The following is a 14,877-nucleotide window of genomic DNA, read 5'->3' as shown; positions in this document are numbered from 1 at the left end:
ACTCCCTGCGCTGGTGCCCCGGCTAGCGGGGGAGAGAGCGGGGGGAGAGAGAGAAGGGGGCGGCCAGGGCTTCAGTGGGGCGCTGTCAGCAGCCCCAACCGCCGAACCGCCTGCCGGGAGGGCTCCGCACCGCGGTCGGCTGGGAGGGAAGGACGTGGGTTGCCCTGCCGGGCTTGCTGTAGGACGCTCCCCTCCTCTGCACCGCCGCCCCCTACAGGGCAGCTGGAGCGGAACAAAAAAAAAAAAAAAAAAAAAAGTGGCCGTGCCGCCCTAGAATTGTGCTGAATGCCGCCTCGTACAACCTGCCGCCCCAAGCACGAGTTTGCTCGGCTGGTGCCTGGAGCCGACCCTGCCTTTGATCATGTGCTCTTGGCAGTAAAGCATGTCAGATAGGGTTGATACTACCATGGAAGACTACACCCAATGCTTTTCCTTGAACTGGAGTTTAACAACCTTGTGCTCCTTGCTTCATACCACACAAGGATTTGCATGAGCCCAGCAAACGTGGTTTTCCTGATTACCAGTCTTGTCTCTCAACAATTTAACGGCCTCCAGCAAGGAAATGAGAGCCGGCAGTGTCCTCTGAAGGCTAACCATGCCTCAGTTAAATGAAGTATACTGTATTGTAGACGTCAAGGACTTTTCATTTCTATTGTGAAGAATTAATAATAAAAAGCTACTATACCTTTCGTTCTACAAACCCTAGAGGCAAGAAGAGTGCATACAAAACTTAATTTTACTTTAATCATTCAAACAAATGTATTCTTTTACCTGAAGATTGTACAAGAAATAAATTGCATTGGGAACGTCAATTTATTCTTCTTAACGTGTATGCAATGTGCCTCAGGTGGCATGTGACCAGGATTCATCACCAAATTTGGTCTGCTGGTTGGATCATTAGCTTTCCCAACCTGGGCCAGATACTGACAGGGAGCACGACATGAACTATGATCCATGTAATGGATACCGTGTGTGTGACAACAGATTTCATATTCTTTGATGTGGATAACACTTTTTACTAAAATATCTGCACAGAAAAGTGCTCAAGAAACAGCAATCCACCCAATTTTATCCAGTTACTCTTTCCATCCTTCAGAATACTAAAAATAATAATAATAACTGAAACAATAATTATCTGTTAATATTTACATGGCACTAGTAAGTTAGATGCTTTATAGACATTTTACTGACAACTATTGTGAATTCTGATATTAACTTCAGTATTATCCCCTCACTCTCCAGGTCTCAGTTCTCATAACTGTACGTCACCCTGGATCTTCTACAAGGCGCAACAAGCATAGAGGTTATATGAGCTAATTGCATACTTACTGCAAAATAATGTGGTTTATTTCATTACAACAATTGGGTTTCTCTCTACTGAAATTAACAGTAGTTACATTGTAACTCAAGGCAATGATAGCACTATATATCTGGATAATTATACGATTAGTTAAGGCCACCATTATGCATTAGTTGTGTGGTATTTCACACACCACACACACACACCACAGTATACTTAGTTTGGATATATATATATCCAAACTAAGCAACCTCACTCCAGAATGAATACAACATTGGATTAAGTAACTAACTGACCAGAGATTTAGAAAATGTATAGTTGAATATCCTTTTATGACCATATCAGAAGCCTAAGGACTAAGAACCAAATTGTGACCAGTTGCTCTGATATAAATCAAGAAACACTCCATTGTAGTCTGTGAAGTTACTCCCGATTTAAGACAGCATGGATCAGAATCTGGCCTCATAGATTTTAATTCTATCTGAACACTTGACTAATACATACCTAAAAGGAGGCAATCTCCATCAATGTGTCATGCACAGGAACTAATTTGTTTCGCAGGACAGTCCAGAAAACATTGCAAAAGGAGTCTTCTTGCCTTGATGCTCCTAATATCGCCTGCTATTTTTATTAACCTAAGTGCTACTTTCTTCACAAATGGTGTGGATGCTACTGTGTATTTTAAGTTGGTAAAAAATGGGGTCCATTATCCACCCCCTTCTGCAAAAAACAAAACAACTTTCTCCCTCCCCACAAGTACACAGCCAGAGATAAAACAACACCCTAAAAAAAGCCCATAAAGATTTTATTAAACACAAAATACGTTATCCAATTCACTTTGTAAACACAATTATCCCTCAGATATGAAAATGCTCACACACTGTCCAAAATAAAAAGCTTGCAACTCTATACAAGAATACAACAGCTGAGACATGAGTTTATCATGAAGTCAGGCCTCTTGCTCTTTTGTATCTACCCTTATATACAGATACTCTTTTAATAACTTGCTCACCTTTCCAGCATCCCAGCCCAATACAATGTTTCAACTAAATCAGAACAAATGTGATAATAGAATGCACAATTAATGAGTTGGCTGGACAGGACAGCAGATCTTTTCAAAACTAAAAGATATCTGAAGTCACTTGTCTTGTCTTCCATGATTTTACTTCCATAATTTTCCACTATTTGATGCAATTAATTGTGACCTTCCCTCAAACATAGATTTAGGGTGGAAATCTGGATATTCAATTTTAAGTGACAGAAAGGAATTTTGTACGAATAATCTATATTTCATGTTTCTTCTTGTACTCAACCTTTGACCTTTATATTTAGGATCCAATCTTGCAATTAAGCTACTACAGCTTCTCTGAATCATTTTTCAATGTTGTCCTTTTGTGGCTCCACTTCTTTGGTTACTAAATAAATCAAGCTAAATTTCCACTGAGACTGAGGTGTCATCAGCCTGTAATGTGCCAAAGTCTTTCTGAAATCATCTTCAGTTGCTTTGCTAAATTTTGAGATTCTCTGTAGAATCCCTTGTTGTACAAGATGCATACTATGTTTTGATCAGAGTCCTGCAAGAATCATGCTCAATGCAAATTTATATGCACTTATGGTATAACTAGATCAACTATAGAGACAAACTTCCTGAGGGTTCCAACAAGTGTCATTGGGAAGCAAGGGCATAAATCGTCCTTTTTCCATCCACCAATGAAGATGATGTGGTTGTGGAAGAATTATTGAAATTCACAATGTGTTTTAGGACTGTTGTTCTATGAGATTTAAAAAATGTCCTGAACACCCAAGCTTGAGAAATTTATAAAGATTGCACTTGAAGAGATCTCCATTTCTTTTTGGGGAGAAGGGAAGCAATTCTCTAAGTATTTGAAGAACACTTCCTCATGCTTTTCTCAGCATTCTTGGTTGAGCTATTCAAAAACTTGGACACAATATTTTGTGGTTTTCTTTTCAGGCGATATAATCAATAGCATTAAGTAGAGATGCATTTTTCCTGGTATGGACCCTTGTCAGGTCATTTTTCATGTTCAACCAACCACCTTGCATTAAATGTCAATGTTGATTCTTTTCATTCTTATTTCAACATTTCCTCTGTTTCTTCACTTGCAGAATCTAGTAGTGGACCTGAAAGCTTAAATCTGCCTAAAGGATTTTTCAGTTTTCAGATTTTAACAAATCAAACCCATTCTAGCAGTTCACAACTCCACTCTCTACTTTCTAAGCAATATTAGGGATACTGAACAGCTTCCATATGAGGAGAGATTAATAAGACTGGACTTTTCAGCATGGAAAAGAGATGACTAAGGGGGGGAGGGCGCGCTATGATAGAGGTCTATAAAATCAGGACTAGTGTGAAGGAAGTGAATAAGGAAGGGATATTTATCCCTTCACATAACACAAAGAACCAGGTTCACCCAGTGAAATTAATATGCAACAGGTTTAAAACAAACAAAAGGAAGTACTCCTTCACATAAAGCACAGTTAACTTATGGAACTCATTGGCAGGGGACGTTGTGAAGGCCAAAATTAAAACTGGGTTAAAAAAAGAATTAGATAAGTTCATGGGGAATAGGTCCATCAATGGCTATTAGCCAAGATGGTCAGGGCTGCAACCCCATGCTCTGGGGGTCCCTAAACCTCTCACTGCCAGAAGCTAGGACTGGACCACAGAGGATGGATCACTTGATAATTGCCCTGTTCTGTTCATTCCCTCTGAAGCATCTGGCATTAGGATACTAGGCTTAGATGGACCATTGGGTTGACCTCCTATGGCCATACTTATGTAGGTTACCAGTTAAAATTTAGACCAAGTCTCTATGACTGAAAATGCCAGCTGATGCTCTTTAGTGAAATAAGATGGTTGTTTCATTATGGTTCTTAAGAGACAAATGACTATATCCCCAAAAACATATCACTCCTGGTACTTCCTCACACCTTTAATATATGTGCACTTTCTGATTACCTAAATCGGCAAAATGTTCTTTCATTTTTCAAGAAGAAATCTGCCAGAGGAGCACTTATTTTTAAGAAACTCAAGAAACATCTGAAATGAGAATTAATTTCCATCTCTTTTGTACTTAACAGTTTCCAGTTTTTAAAACTGTCATTAAAATAAAACTGCTGACCACCCTTCGTTTACCTTGTCACTATGTAGACCGCAAAAGACATTCGTGTAGAAGGGAGGCATGAATAAGCATGAACATGCTCCATCTCTGCTTCGAGTAAATGTGTCAAGAGAGTTTATGTGTATGTGCCTGTCGTCCTCATCTCGCAACAGAGGATTGTAAAAGTAACCATTTTTGTGTGTGTTTATAACTATTCCATCTTAGTCTGTGACCTGATAAGGTCTCACAGCTAAGTTGGGCCACATTTCCGAGGAAAACCCTCATGAACTAAGTAGGTCACTTAGTAAGTGTAACTCTTTCTTCTGAGTCAGTCTTGAAATAACGTTATAACCTCCATCTTGGGTCATCAGCAGAGATTAAATCAAGGACTTCTGGCACCAAAGCATGGGCCTCTACTACTTGAGGGTAACTCCATTAGCTGGTAGCAGTAGTAAGCTCTTATTTTGTATGCAGACCAACCAGTACAATATGACAGCAGCCTTCACCATCCTGTCACCAGCATAATATTAAGAGACACTCTGCTACTTTCAGATGAAAGATAGAACTGTCTGACATCATTAAAGATCCCACAACATTTTTCATAAGATCTAGTGTGTTAGCATCATTGTTGTGAGCAATCTAATTTAACTAATAACATTCTATCCTCCTAAATCCTGCTAGCAATTTTAGTTGGATAATACGTAGTTTCATTTCTTTCTCACTTCCCATGAGAGAGTTTTTGTATACCACACTGTATACATGAAATGTCTAAATAGAATTGCAGTATGCTGTTAAACACTTGTCATGTTCCACTCCAGAGGTGGCTGCCCTTCAACTGTATATGAACCATTCCTGTGCAACATGTAAAGCACTTTAGCATCCTACATATAGAAATGTAAGATTTTTATTCAAATCATAACACGCATGGCTGTGTGTGTGTTTTCTTGAACTTTTTAAAAATGATCAGATAACAAGGATTAAGACCGGAAGAAGTCGACTCTACTCTCACATTCCCCTTGGAATCTTTTGGTTTCTTAAAAGGGTGTTAACACCGATATCCTGGCCAAATTCCAATTCTAATAATTACATTCTGCCTATCTAAATTTCTCCCACTGTTTGTTGGGACTTATGAGCTGAGCTCCCCTTTAAAATTTACACAAAACATTAGGCAACCAAATATTTTTATTTGACAATTTGGTTTTTTTAAATCATACTGAGCAGGGACAAATATTTAACAAGAACACGTTCCTTGTTGTCTGTTGATGAGATCAAGTATACCTAAAGCATAATGTGCTGTGCGCTAAAGCAATATTACAAGTATCTGTAGGCCATGTAAAGTACTATTAATTGAAAAAAAATCATTTATGTTAAAAGTAAAAATAGAGACACAAAAACAACATAAACGTTAAACTGTAGCTAAGGTTGTTGATGGCACCATTTCTCTTTGGAAGAGTGGCAGACAGAATAATAATAATCTTACTCTGTCATTCTAAAGAATCCCAATAGATAAACCCAGATCCTACAAACATTTGCGTGTGACAGTAACTTTAACACACACAAGTAGTCCTCTTAAAGCCAGTACATTCTCTGCCATCTCCTTCAACTATCTATTTTCACCAATCTGTACTCTGTTACCCATTCAATCATTCTCAGTCTGCCCCAACTTCACTCTTTGCTATTCTCTGTGACCCAAACCCAACCATTCCATGTCCCATACTCAGCCCACTCGTTGCCCCACAGGCATCCCCCAATCAACCAACTGATCCTCTACCTTCGGCAATGCATTGCCAACCCCAGTCATTTCATCCTTAGCCCCTGCAACAACCCCAGTTAGCCAATCTCCTGCCTCCCTCAGCTCACTGGAACTGGCTTGCATGCAGGCCTGCTGATTCTTGGCCTCCATCTTCGGCGCTGCCAACCCCAAGAGTGCAAAACTCATGAGTTGGAGCCTAGCACAGCCTGAGATTGACTTAGGAGTCATGGGGTTTGTTTCTAGGCGGCAAGCGCCGTTTAATTTTATCAGCCTGCGGGATTCCAAGTCTTTGCGTGCCTGCAGGTCACACTGCAGTCCTTTGTCTGAAAACGTGACAGCTAGAAATGAACCTGGAGATTCTCTGGTCATTACATGATTCCAGGGGCTGGGGCTTCAAGCCCAACACCAAATATGATGAGAGCCAGTGCCACAGCATCTCACCTGCAGGCTTCTGTCCAGGTTCTCCTCCTCCTATCCCAGGCTGCGGGACAAGGGGAGCTGAGTTAGATGCTCTCTTCATCGGGGCTCAAGCAAGGCCAGGCCAGATCCTGCCCTGTTCTCTGAGGCTTGCAGAGCTTCTCTCTCCTCCCGTCCACTAGTGTGGCAGGCAGCCAGAGGGGCACTGATGAGCAGCTGTCCAGAATCCACCCAGATCACATGAGGCAACTGCTATGAGCTCAGAGGCGGGAATAGGGAGGCAACACCCCCAAATGCCACCTAGTAGCACTGGGTCTGATTTTATTTCTCAACTAAGAGATGGATGCTCTAGCAGCACAATGTCCCTTACCCTTACAGGTTGCTGATGGAGTGGAAAAGTCAATAGCATTTCCTATGTGTAAGGGGACTGTTGCCCCCTTACTAACATTCAGTGGGGGTGTTTTGGTTGGCTAGCTCCTAGCACTAAAAGGGGAGGGGTTGATGGGAAATCAGGACCCTGAGACTGACAGTCCTCAGGAACAATGGCGAGAGGCCTGATTGACAAGGCGGGCAGGCTAATCAGCATGACAGGAGGCCAGGGTGGGTCCCGTCCTCCTCCGTGTGAGTTGGAATTGCCTGGGTCAGACTGAGTGGGGCCGAGCTAAGGAGAAAGCAGGGGCCCAAGCTGAGCTGGAGAGCAGAACCGTGCCAGATCCAGAGGGGCCAGAGGCGCAGCCACAGAGCCAGAGACACAGCCCAGGGAGAGCAGATCCTGTGCTGGGAGCAGAGACGCAGCCACAGAGCCAGAGACACAGCCCAGGGAGAGCAGATCCTGTGCTGGGAGCAGAGCTGCAGCCACAGAGCCAGGTGTGGTGAGCAAGTGGGGCCAGCCAAGGGGGGACCTTGGGCAAAGGGCCCAGCACAGAAAGACACCCCTAGCCAAGGGTCCTTGCAGGTCAGACTGGGAGGGGGACCTTAACCTGATGGGGGGCTGACACTGGGAAGAAGGGTCCCACCACTCAAAGCCCAGAGGTGTGTGGCCACCACCATTGCAAGTGTCCAACCCGCAGCATACCTGCAGCACAGCCAGGGCCTGAGAAGGAAATCTGGGACCTATAAGGAACAGACTGCAAAGTGCCCTGATGTCCAGAGATACTGTTTGTGATGTTCCCTGCCACAGAGCGGGGTGATGTGTTTTCCTTTAACCTTTCCCATTTTTCTTTATTCTTTTCTTTAGATTAATTGTTAATTAAACAACTTGTATTTGCTTTAAATTGTATGGAATAATCAGTGGGTCAGGAAGGTGCCCAGTGCAGAGAAGGTACCCCGGAGTGGGGACACCCTAGCCCCTGTCCTAGGTGACCACAGCAGGGTTGGGGGTTCAGCCCCCCAGGAATCCTGGGCCCAGCCTTGTTGGGGTTACGAGGACTCTGCCAGACAGGAGAGTGGAAGGGGAGCCCTCAAGGGCAGGGAGGCCTCTGGGTAAAGGAAGTGGGAGCAAGGACTCAGATCCTTTCGCTAGGCCACTTCACCGGGGTAGTGCAGAAGCCAGGAAAGTTCCCCACAATAGCAGGACCATTCCCCCGCTTACATATGCCATCTGCTGGAGGTGATTCTTGCACGTCCCCTATTAAAATTCTAACTCAGGCTGACCCTATGACTTAGGATAGGATCACAATACACGTTTACAAAGCTCAACACACTTCTTCTTACTCTGGAAATTACTTTGCCAAAATATAAATATTGTAGGCATAGAGAGACTGTGTCAAGGATGCTAGACCCAAAATGTGTCCTACTTTCTACCCCGCCTTAAATTACAACAGTGAAATTTACACATGGAAAAGCTCTATTAAATCATCCACTCCATCGCCTGGAAAATGCAGGATTATTCTCTACAGTACATTTATTAGTGATTAGTCCAATCTAGTTTTAAATGTCCCAGTCAATGGGGCTTTCACTATTCCCTTGACTATTCTACAGCCTAGTACAACTTATTGTCAAGCAGTTTTTCCTGATATTCAGCCAAAGATACCCTTTTCTTAATTTCATCCCATTACTCCCAGGAATTCCCCCATGTACCACATTAAATAATTATTTTTATTCTTTACATTAACACTCTCAAAATAGCTGTACACTGTTAACCTTATTTATTGCCAAGCTCTCTCTATTTATATGTATCTGTTATCTTTTCCTCATAAGCCAATGCCTTCAGGCCAGAGTATTTTTGTTGCTCTTCTCTGAGCTCCATCCAATTTTCAACAGCTTTCTGATAATAATAAGTCCAGAAATTCCAGGTGTGCTCACAGCAGCACCTAACAGAAAGGGATTACTGCCTCCTTGCTCTATGACACAATGCCCTTGCATATTCAGCTCAAAGGTGAACTGGCCTTTTCTGTAACCATATCGCACATATGCATAATTTGCTGTCTGATATCACTCCGAGCTCTCCTCCACCATTATTGCTTCCCATGTTTCTCCCTCCCATCAAGTGTGTATGTTTCAGGTCCTTTCCCCACACGAACTTGTACTTTTCCCCAATTTTGTTATCTCATTATTTTTGTTCTTCATTAACGAAAATATTGTTAGTTTGAAAGGTTATATGTTTTGCCCAAAATACAAATGCTTCCAGCCCAAATTCAACAAAGCATTTCATTGCATGCCAACAAAAAACAATGAAAAAATGTCCATTGATGATCATGAAAATTTACAGATAGGCAAAGTAAGAAAAAAAATGCTGCTTGAGAACTTCTTAGAGATTGATTTAAGGATATTTACTTCCTATATGTTGATATGTAATGCTGACATTTGTGTTTTATAAATCTTTCATTTTTTGAATCTCAACATCTATTGTCATTAAACTATTATGGTCCGACACCCCCCGCCCCCCGCCCATTGTTTGACCTCCCCATAATTTCCCACAACTGTGAAAATGTAAATACATAGAAGTTGGAAAAATGCTCAAAACCCATAATTTTGTGCAACTGAAAATTTAAATTGATACAAATAGAAAAAAATATTAAAAATAAACTTTGATGTTATCTGTCACAATTATAAAAGATAAATCAAAATTGAGTTCTGCCAAGCCTACTTAAAACATATGCTTAAATTCCGCTTTGTTCAGCAAGACCAATGGGGCTCAAGCATGTGCTTAAAGTTAGGCGTGCATTTAAGAGCTTTGTTAAATCAGGGCTTCAGGTTACATCTACACTGCCAAAAACAAACAAAGAAAAAACAACACAGCAGAGAGTCTCAGAGCCTGGGTCAACTGACTCGGGCTTGCAGGGCTCATGCTGTGGGACTAAAACTAGCAATGTAGATGTTCCTGCTTGGGCTGGAGCCCCAGCTCCAGCCAGAGCAGGAATGTCTTACAATGCTATTTTCAGCCCTGTACCTCAAGCCCCACAAATCCAAGTTAATTAACCCAGGCTCTGAGACTTTCTGCCGTGGAAATTTTTTTGCAGTGTAGACATACCCTCCATTTCCTTACACACACACACACACACACACACACACACACACACACACATCAAAGAAAAAAAAACAAGGAAAAATAAGAAAAGAAAATTCAGTGCCAAGAAGCAGGAGGCCTACAACAATTCTCTAAATGGCAAAGGGGACCTGCCTATTTGAGAGACCCCCCCTTCCCTTTGAAAGTTTAGAAGTGCATGTGCAGGGAAGGAGGGGGGTTCCTAGAAGGTAATTCCCTTGGCTTTGGAACTCACTCCCCACACACTGGCTCCAAATTTGTCATTCTTCATGATATGCTGCAAAATCCATCTTTTCTTTCCCCCTAGGCTTTTGGACGCAGGGTAGGGGTCAGGATGTCTGAGAGTTAGGATGTCTGGGAGGTCAGTAACAGAAGAGGGTAGAATATATTCAGTTTTTTCAGTTTATAACTGCTTGGCTGGGGGTGGGGGGTTGTTTTGGGGTTTTTTGGTATTTGGTGTGCAGTGGCTGCTAAGTTTTTGGCTACTGTAGGATTTAGTTTTTAAACTGTGTGAACATTTCCTAGATCTCCGCTCCCTCTTTTTTTCTTTCTTTTTTTTTAAAAATAAATTGAAATAAACATGCAACAAAGCAACAATCATTAAGATTTTAGATTTAAATTTCCAATAAGTTATTATGAACTGTGACCATCCCTTAAAGAAAAATGTGTTAATGAAAATCACAAGTCAAGGTTACAGCAAGTTAATCTCAGATAATGCCTAGAATGAACACATTGCTAGTCCACTAGTGTGACAAAGTGGAATTTTTTCATAACATTTTGTATGAATATTGTGTGTGCCTCAGTTTCCCTATGTGATGCGTGTTTAACTCGGCGGTGGGAATAAGATGGTTTATTCTTTGTAGTATTCCAGGTGTGACTGTCGTCTAGCTGCCTAGGCTCGGACAATGGCCCAGATATTTTGTAATCCAGCAACTGACGACCCTGGGACCCACCCTCTTCAGGAAGCCCACCAGTTTTGGCCAGTGGGAGAACAAAATGCTAAGGAGAATGACCATGTGACTATCATTGCCCAGAAAGAAGAACAAAGAACTGAGGGCCACCGCGGATAGTACAGTGTAGGCTGCTGAAGCAAGTCACACATTGCCTGGAGAGTCACTCCAGTCGAAGGAAGTCAGGGTGTATTGCTCCCTTTGGTTGTGCAAGCCTTCCCCAGGTGCCCAATTTGAATGGACTCGCTGAGGGGAGCTCATGGCATGATGTAGGGGCGCTGAAGGCTCTGAGGTTCGGTCCCAGGAGATGGCAAAGCCAAGGGACTTACCTCAGATAGAGAGTGCAACCCTCAAGGAGGGCTGGCACACTGAAGGGAGTTTCTCCCAGGGGCTGTTCCAGAACTCCAGACCTGTGAAACTGTGACAACTAGTCAGGTCCATCATTTCACAGAGAGAAAAGGAGCCCTTGGGGAACAAAAATGTCAAATTCTTAATTCATGCATGCTGAACACTTTTACATGAAGTGGTCCAGACTGAGTGTTAGGGAGACCAGACATCCCGATATTATCGGGACCATCCTGATGTTAGGAGCTTTGTCTTACATAGGCACCCAATACCTTCCCCCATTACCTCCTCCCCCTGCCCCCATTCTGTTTTTTCACACTTGCTATCTGGTCACCCTATTGAGTGTTGCCCCTTGAATGGGGTGGAATTTAGGAGGGAGAAAGGGCAGCACCCTTTGGACGTGAAAAGGATGGTGCAGCAAAGAGTAAAACCCTAATAACACAACAGTTTTAATCCAAGAGTTTACATTCACGACTAGTAAAAACTACAGCAGTTGTCATGACAGGAGTTTCATGGAGAGTATTTAAAAATCACTTCTAAATGCCTTAGGTTTATGTGCAGAACTGCTGAGTTATCATTCTCTTCCCCTGTTTTTGCTTTTCTGTCTTCCCATTTTTTGATTTTCAAACACATTTCTCTTTTCCTTTTTCTTTGTCTACTTTCTGTAAACTGGCAGGGGGTAGGAAAGGGAGGGGATGTGGGATTGTTGTCACTCTTCTAAGACATGGTGAGATTAGTCTGTCGACCACCTGGTTGTAAGGTTCTAGATTCAGGAGTGCCACTTTAGAAAAATACTGAAGAAATTATTATTTGCTACAAAATCATGCAGGCTATCAAAACCAGATTAATATGCTATACACCAAATTGTGCACACCTGCTACACTACTAAAATGTTCATTTTGAAATGTATATATGAAAACAGCTACTCACTGGTACTTGACAGAATTATAATATTCGCTCACCACTCAACTTCAATCATTTTTATTCAAATTGTGTGTATCTCACTGTTTTAAATGAGCTAGGAACACACCTGTATGTGATATCAATTAATCATATATGACAGCATATTGGATCTTTTAAAAAACATTGTGAACCCCCAGAAGTCACTCAGGGTATCCAGTTTCTATGCCGAATACAAAATGTTGCTGTTTAATAATGCATATATGATCAAAGTTTGCCGCTCTCCCAGTATCAAATCTTCCTTGTGATTTTATAGATTGCATATACAAGATGTTTTAACTCTCTCGAATGTAATAAGTACTTCTATTTCACTTGCTTCAAATCTGCAACCAGTTTGGGAGTGAATAAGACAATTAACCACTGCACAACATAGTCTGTTTATATTACAGAAGATGGATACATAAAGCTATATGAAGAACTTTTTGTAAATTTAACAGGGTGTCTTGCCCCTTATGAGCTAGAGGCCTGGGGCCAGCCAACCATGCTTACTAAGGAGGAACAATTGAGCAGGAATTACCTGATTACCCTAAAAGAGCAGCAGGAAGAAGCCAGGCTGCTGGCCCTGGAGAGAGAGTTCTCAGACAGAACAGAGTGAAATATAGGATATGTCTACACTGCATCTGGGAGTGAGTTTCCCAGCCCAAACTGTCAGACTCATGCTAGTGTGCCTAAAATAACTGCGCAGTGTAGATATTGGAACTTGAGCTGGGCTGGAGCTTGGGCTAGCATAAGCCCTAGTCTGTAGACCTGGGATGGGTCGCTGACTCCCAGAAGAAGCACAGATATATCCATATAGGCTGCTGGGAGTGAGTAGGCTCCAACAGAAACATGTGAAACTTGCAGAGTGAGATAACTGGGAAGGCCTGTGAGAATGGATGGACTTGAAAACTTCATTAGATCAATAAACACTCAAAATAAAGCAGGAGCACACAACTGGGAGAGGGAAAGACTGAGAATAGCCTTGTATAGCAGGGAAGATGCTGAGACAGCAGAGAACTTGGGAGATGTGCCCAGTTTAAGGCTGGACGAGACTTTTGAGTTTATTTTTTGAACATTTCACATTGAACCCTAAGGAGATCAGTTATTGGATTTGTAAAATCTTTTTGGGAGGGCGATTGAGGAACTAAGAGGGGAAACTGAGGTGAGGGGCTGCTTGCAGGGTTGTCTTGAGGCCACAAGGGGGCACCCAGGAGGAGGCCACTCAGAGTAACGTTCTACTATAGGGGGACAGGAGCAAGAAGTATAATGCACAAACTCCTCATCACATTAAACTACATAACTCCCTTTGTTACCATAGTTCAATATCACCACCAGAATTTTGAGCACTAAAGCTTGTTAAAAAAGTTGTAAACTGATAGGCAAGCAGCACAGATACTGGGTTAGATTTACAACATGCTATAATGGATTTTTTCAGATAGATGGCAATGCACACAGTGCATTTAAGATTAAAATATGGCCCAGTGTCAAGATTTCATTTCAGTGTTTATAGTCTTACATTAGAGGCATTATTGCATGATCAGAATAACTTTTATAAGGATAATAGTTTAGCACCCACTGTGGCAGTTTATCCATTGATTTCAATGGGAGTATGTTGGGCCACAGGACCTTGAGGCACCACAGGTTTTACTTACTAGACTTTCTGTCACTCAAAGAAATGTCAAATTGTAATAAATACAGTGGACAGAGCACATGCTATACTTCTTTTTCATTCCTATAATATCCAACAAATATTGCACAGTAGTTACAGTGGGTAATAAATAGATTTAAGTCAGATTTTTACAGGTCTAGTAATATTTTATTATAAAAACCAGCGATAAAAATATTTTTAACAACTATTTAGAATTATTTGTAAAAACTTTAGTTATTACCAGTCTTATGTCCTTTTATTCTAACATGCAGAACTGTCAAGCTACAAGCATTTGAGTGAAACTTTAATTGTTTAATTGCAAAACATAGTAAATCCCTTTTTTGCCAAAGTGGAATATTTAAAAAGCAGCTTAAAAGGAAATGAACAGGAGCAAGTCTCACTTATCGTTCTGCACCTGCTTTAGGGTTTCGATCGATGACTATCATGATTTGGAAGCATCCACCACCGTTTTGTTTTCTTTTCACAGTAGGTGGTTGCTAGGGAACAAAATACTATTGTCTGATTTCATGATCTATTGCCCAGTTTGCCTGGCAATAATGCTTTCTAAAATTTAACAGAGGTCACTTATTAATTTATTATGTATAAGAAAAATAAAGACTAAGAGAAATATGGAGAGAGAGAGAGAGAGAGAATAAGAATCTCATGAAGCCTTTTTAAAACTTATTAAAGAAAAAACATGCAAATATCCCTGGACAATGAAAACAAGCTAATTTAAGTACTCTACTGAAATACACACACACACACACAATCAATCATATCTATATTTTTTCCCTAACTTGTCAAAGAATATTGTATATCCTTTTCCAAGTGGAACAAGCCTGTAAAGTTCTGTATACATTACACATAATAGAATGTGCGGACAAGAGAGGCATACAGTTTATAATTCGGATCAGAG

At 41.4% G+C, this 14,877-nt stretch overlaps 1 protein-coding gene across 3 annotated transcripts in view; it reads right to left on the bottom strand.

The window, feature by feature from the left end:
- LOC112103180 (ecto-NOX disulfide-thiol exchanger 1) overlaps positions 1-14,877 on the bottom strand; it is a 490,675-nt gene that overhangs the window by 474,002 nt on the left and 1,796 nt on the right. The gene's annotated exons all lie outside the window — the stretch shown is intronic.

The sequence above is a fragment of the Terrapene carolina genome, unplaced genomic scaffold (assembly GCF_002925995.2).
Source record: "Terrapene carolina triunguis isolate 2854851 unplaced genomic scaffold, T_m_triunguis-2.0 Scaffold17, whole genome shotgun sequence".
NCBI classification, from domain to species: Eukaryota; Metazoa; Chordata; order Testudines; family Emydidae; genus Terrapene; species Terrapene triunguis.
Note: the sequence above shows the minus strand (reverse complement) of the source record. Positions and strands in the feature narration are given on the sequence as shown.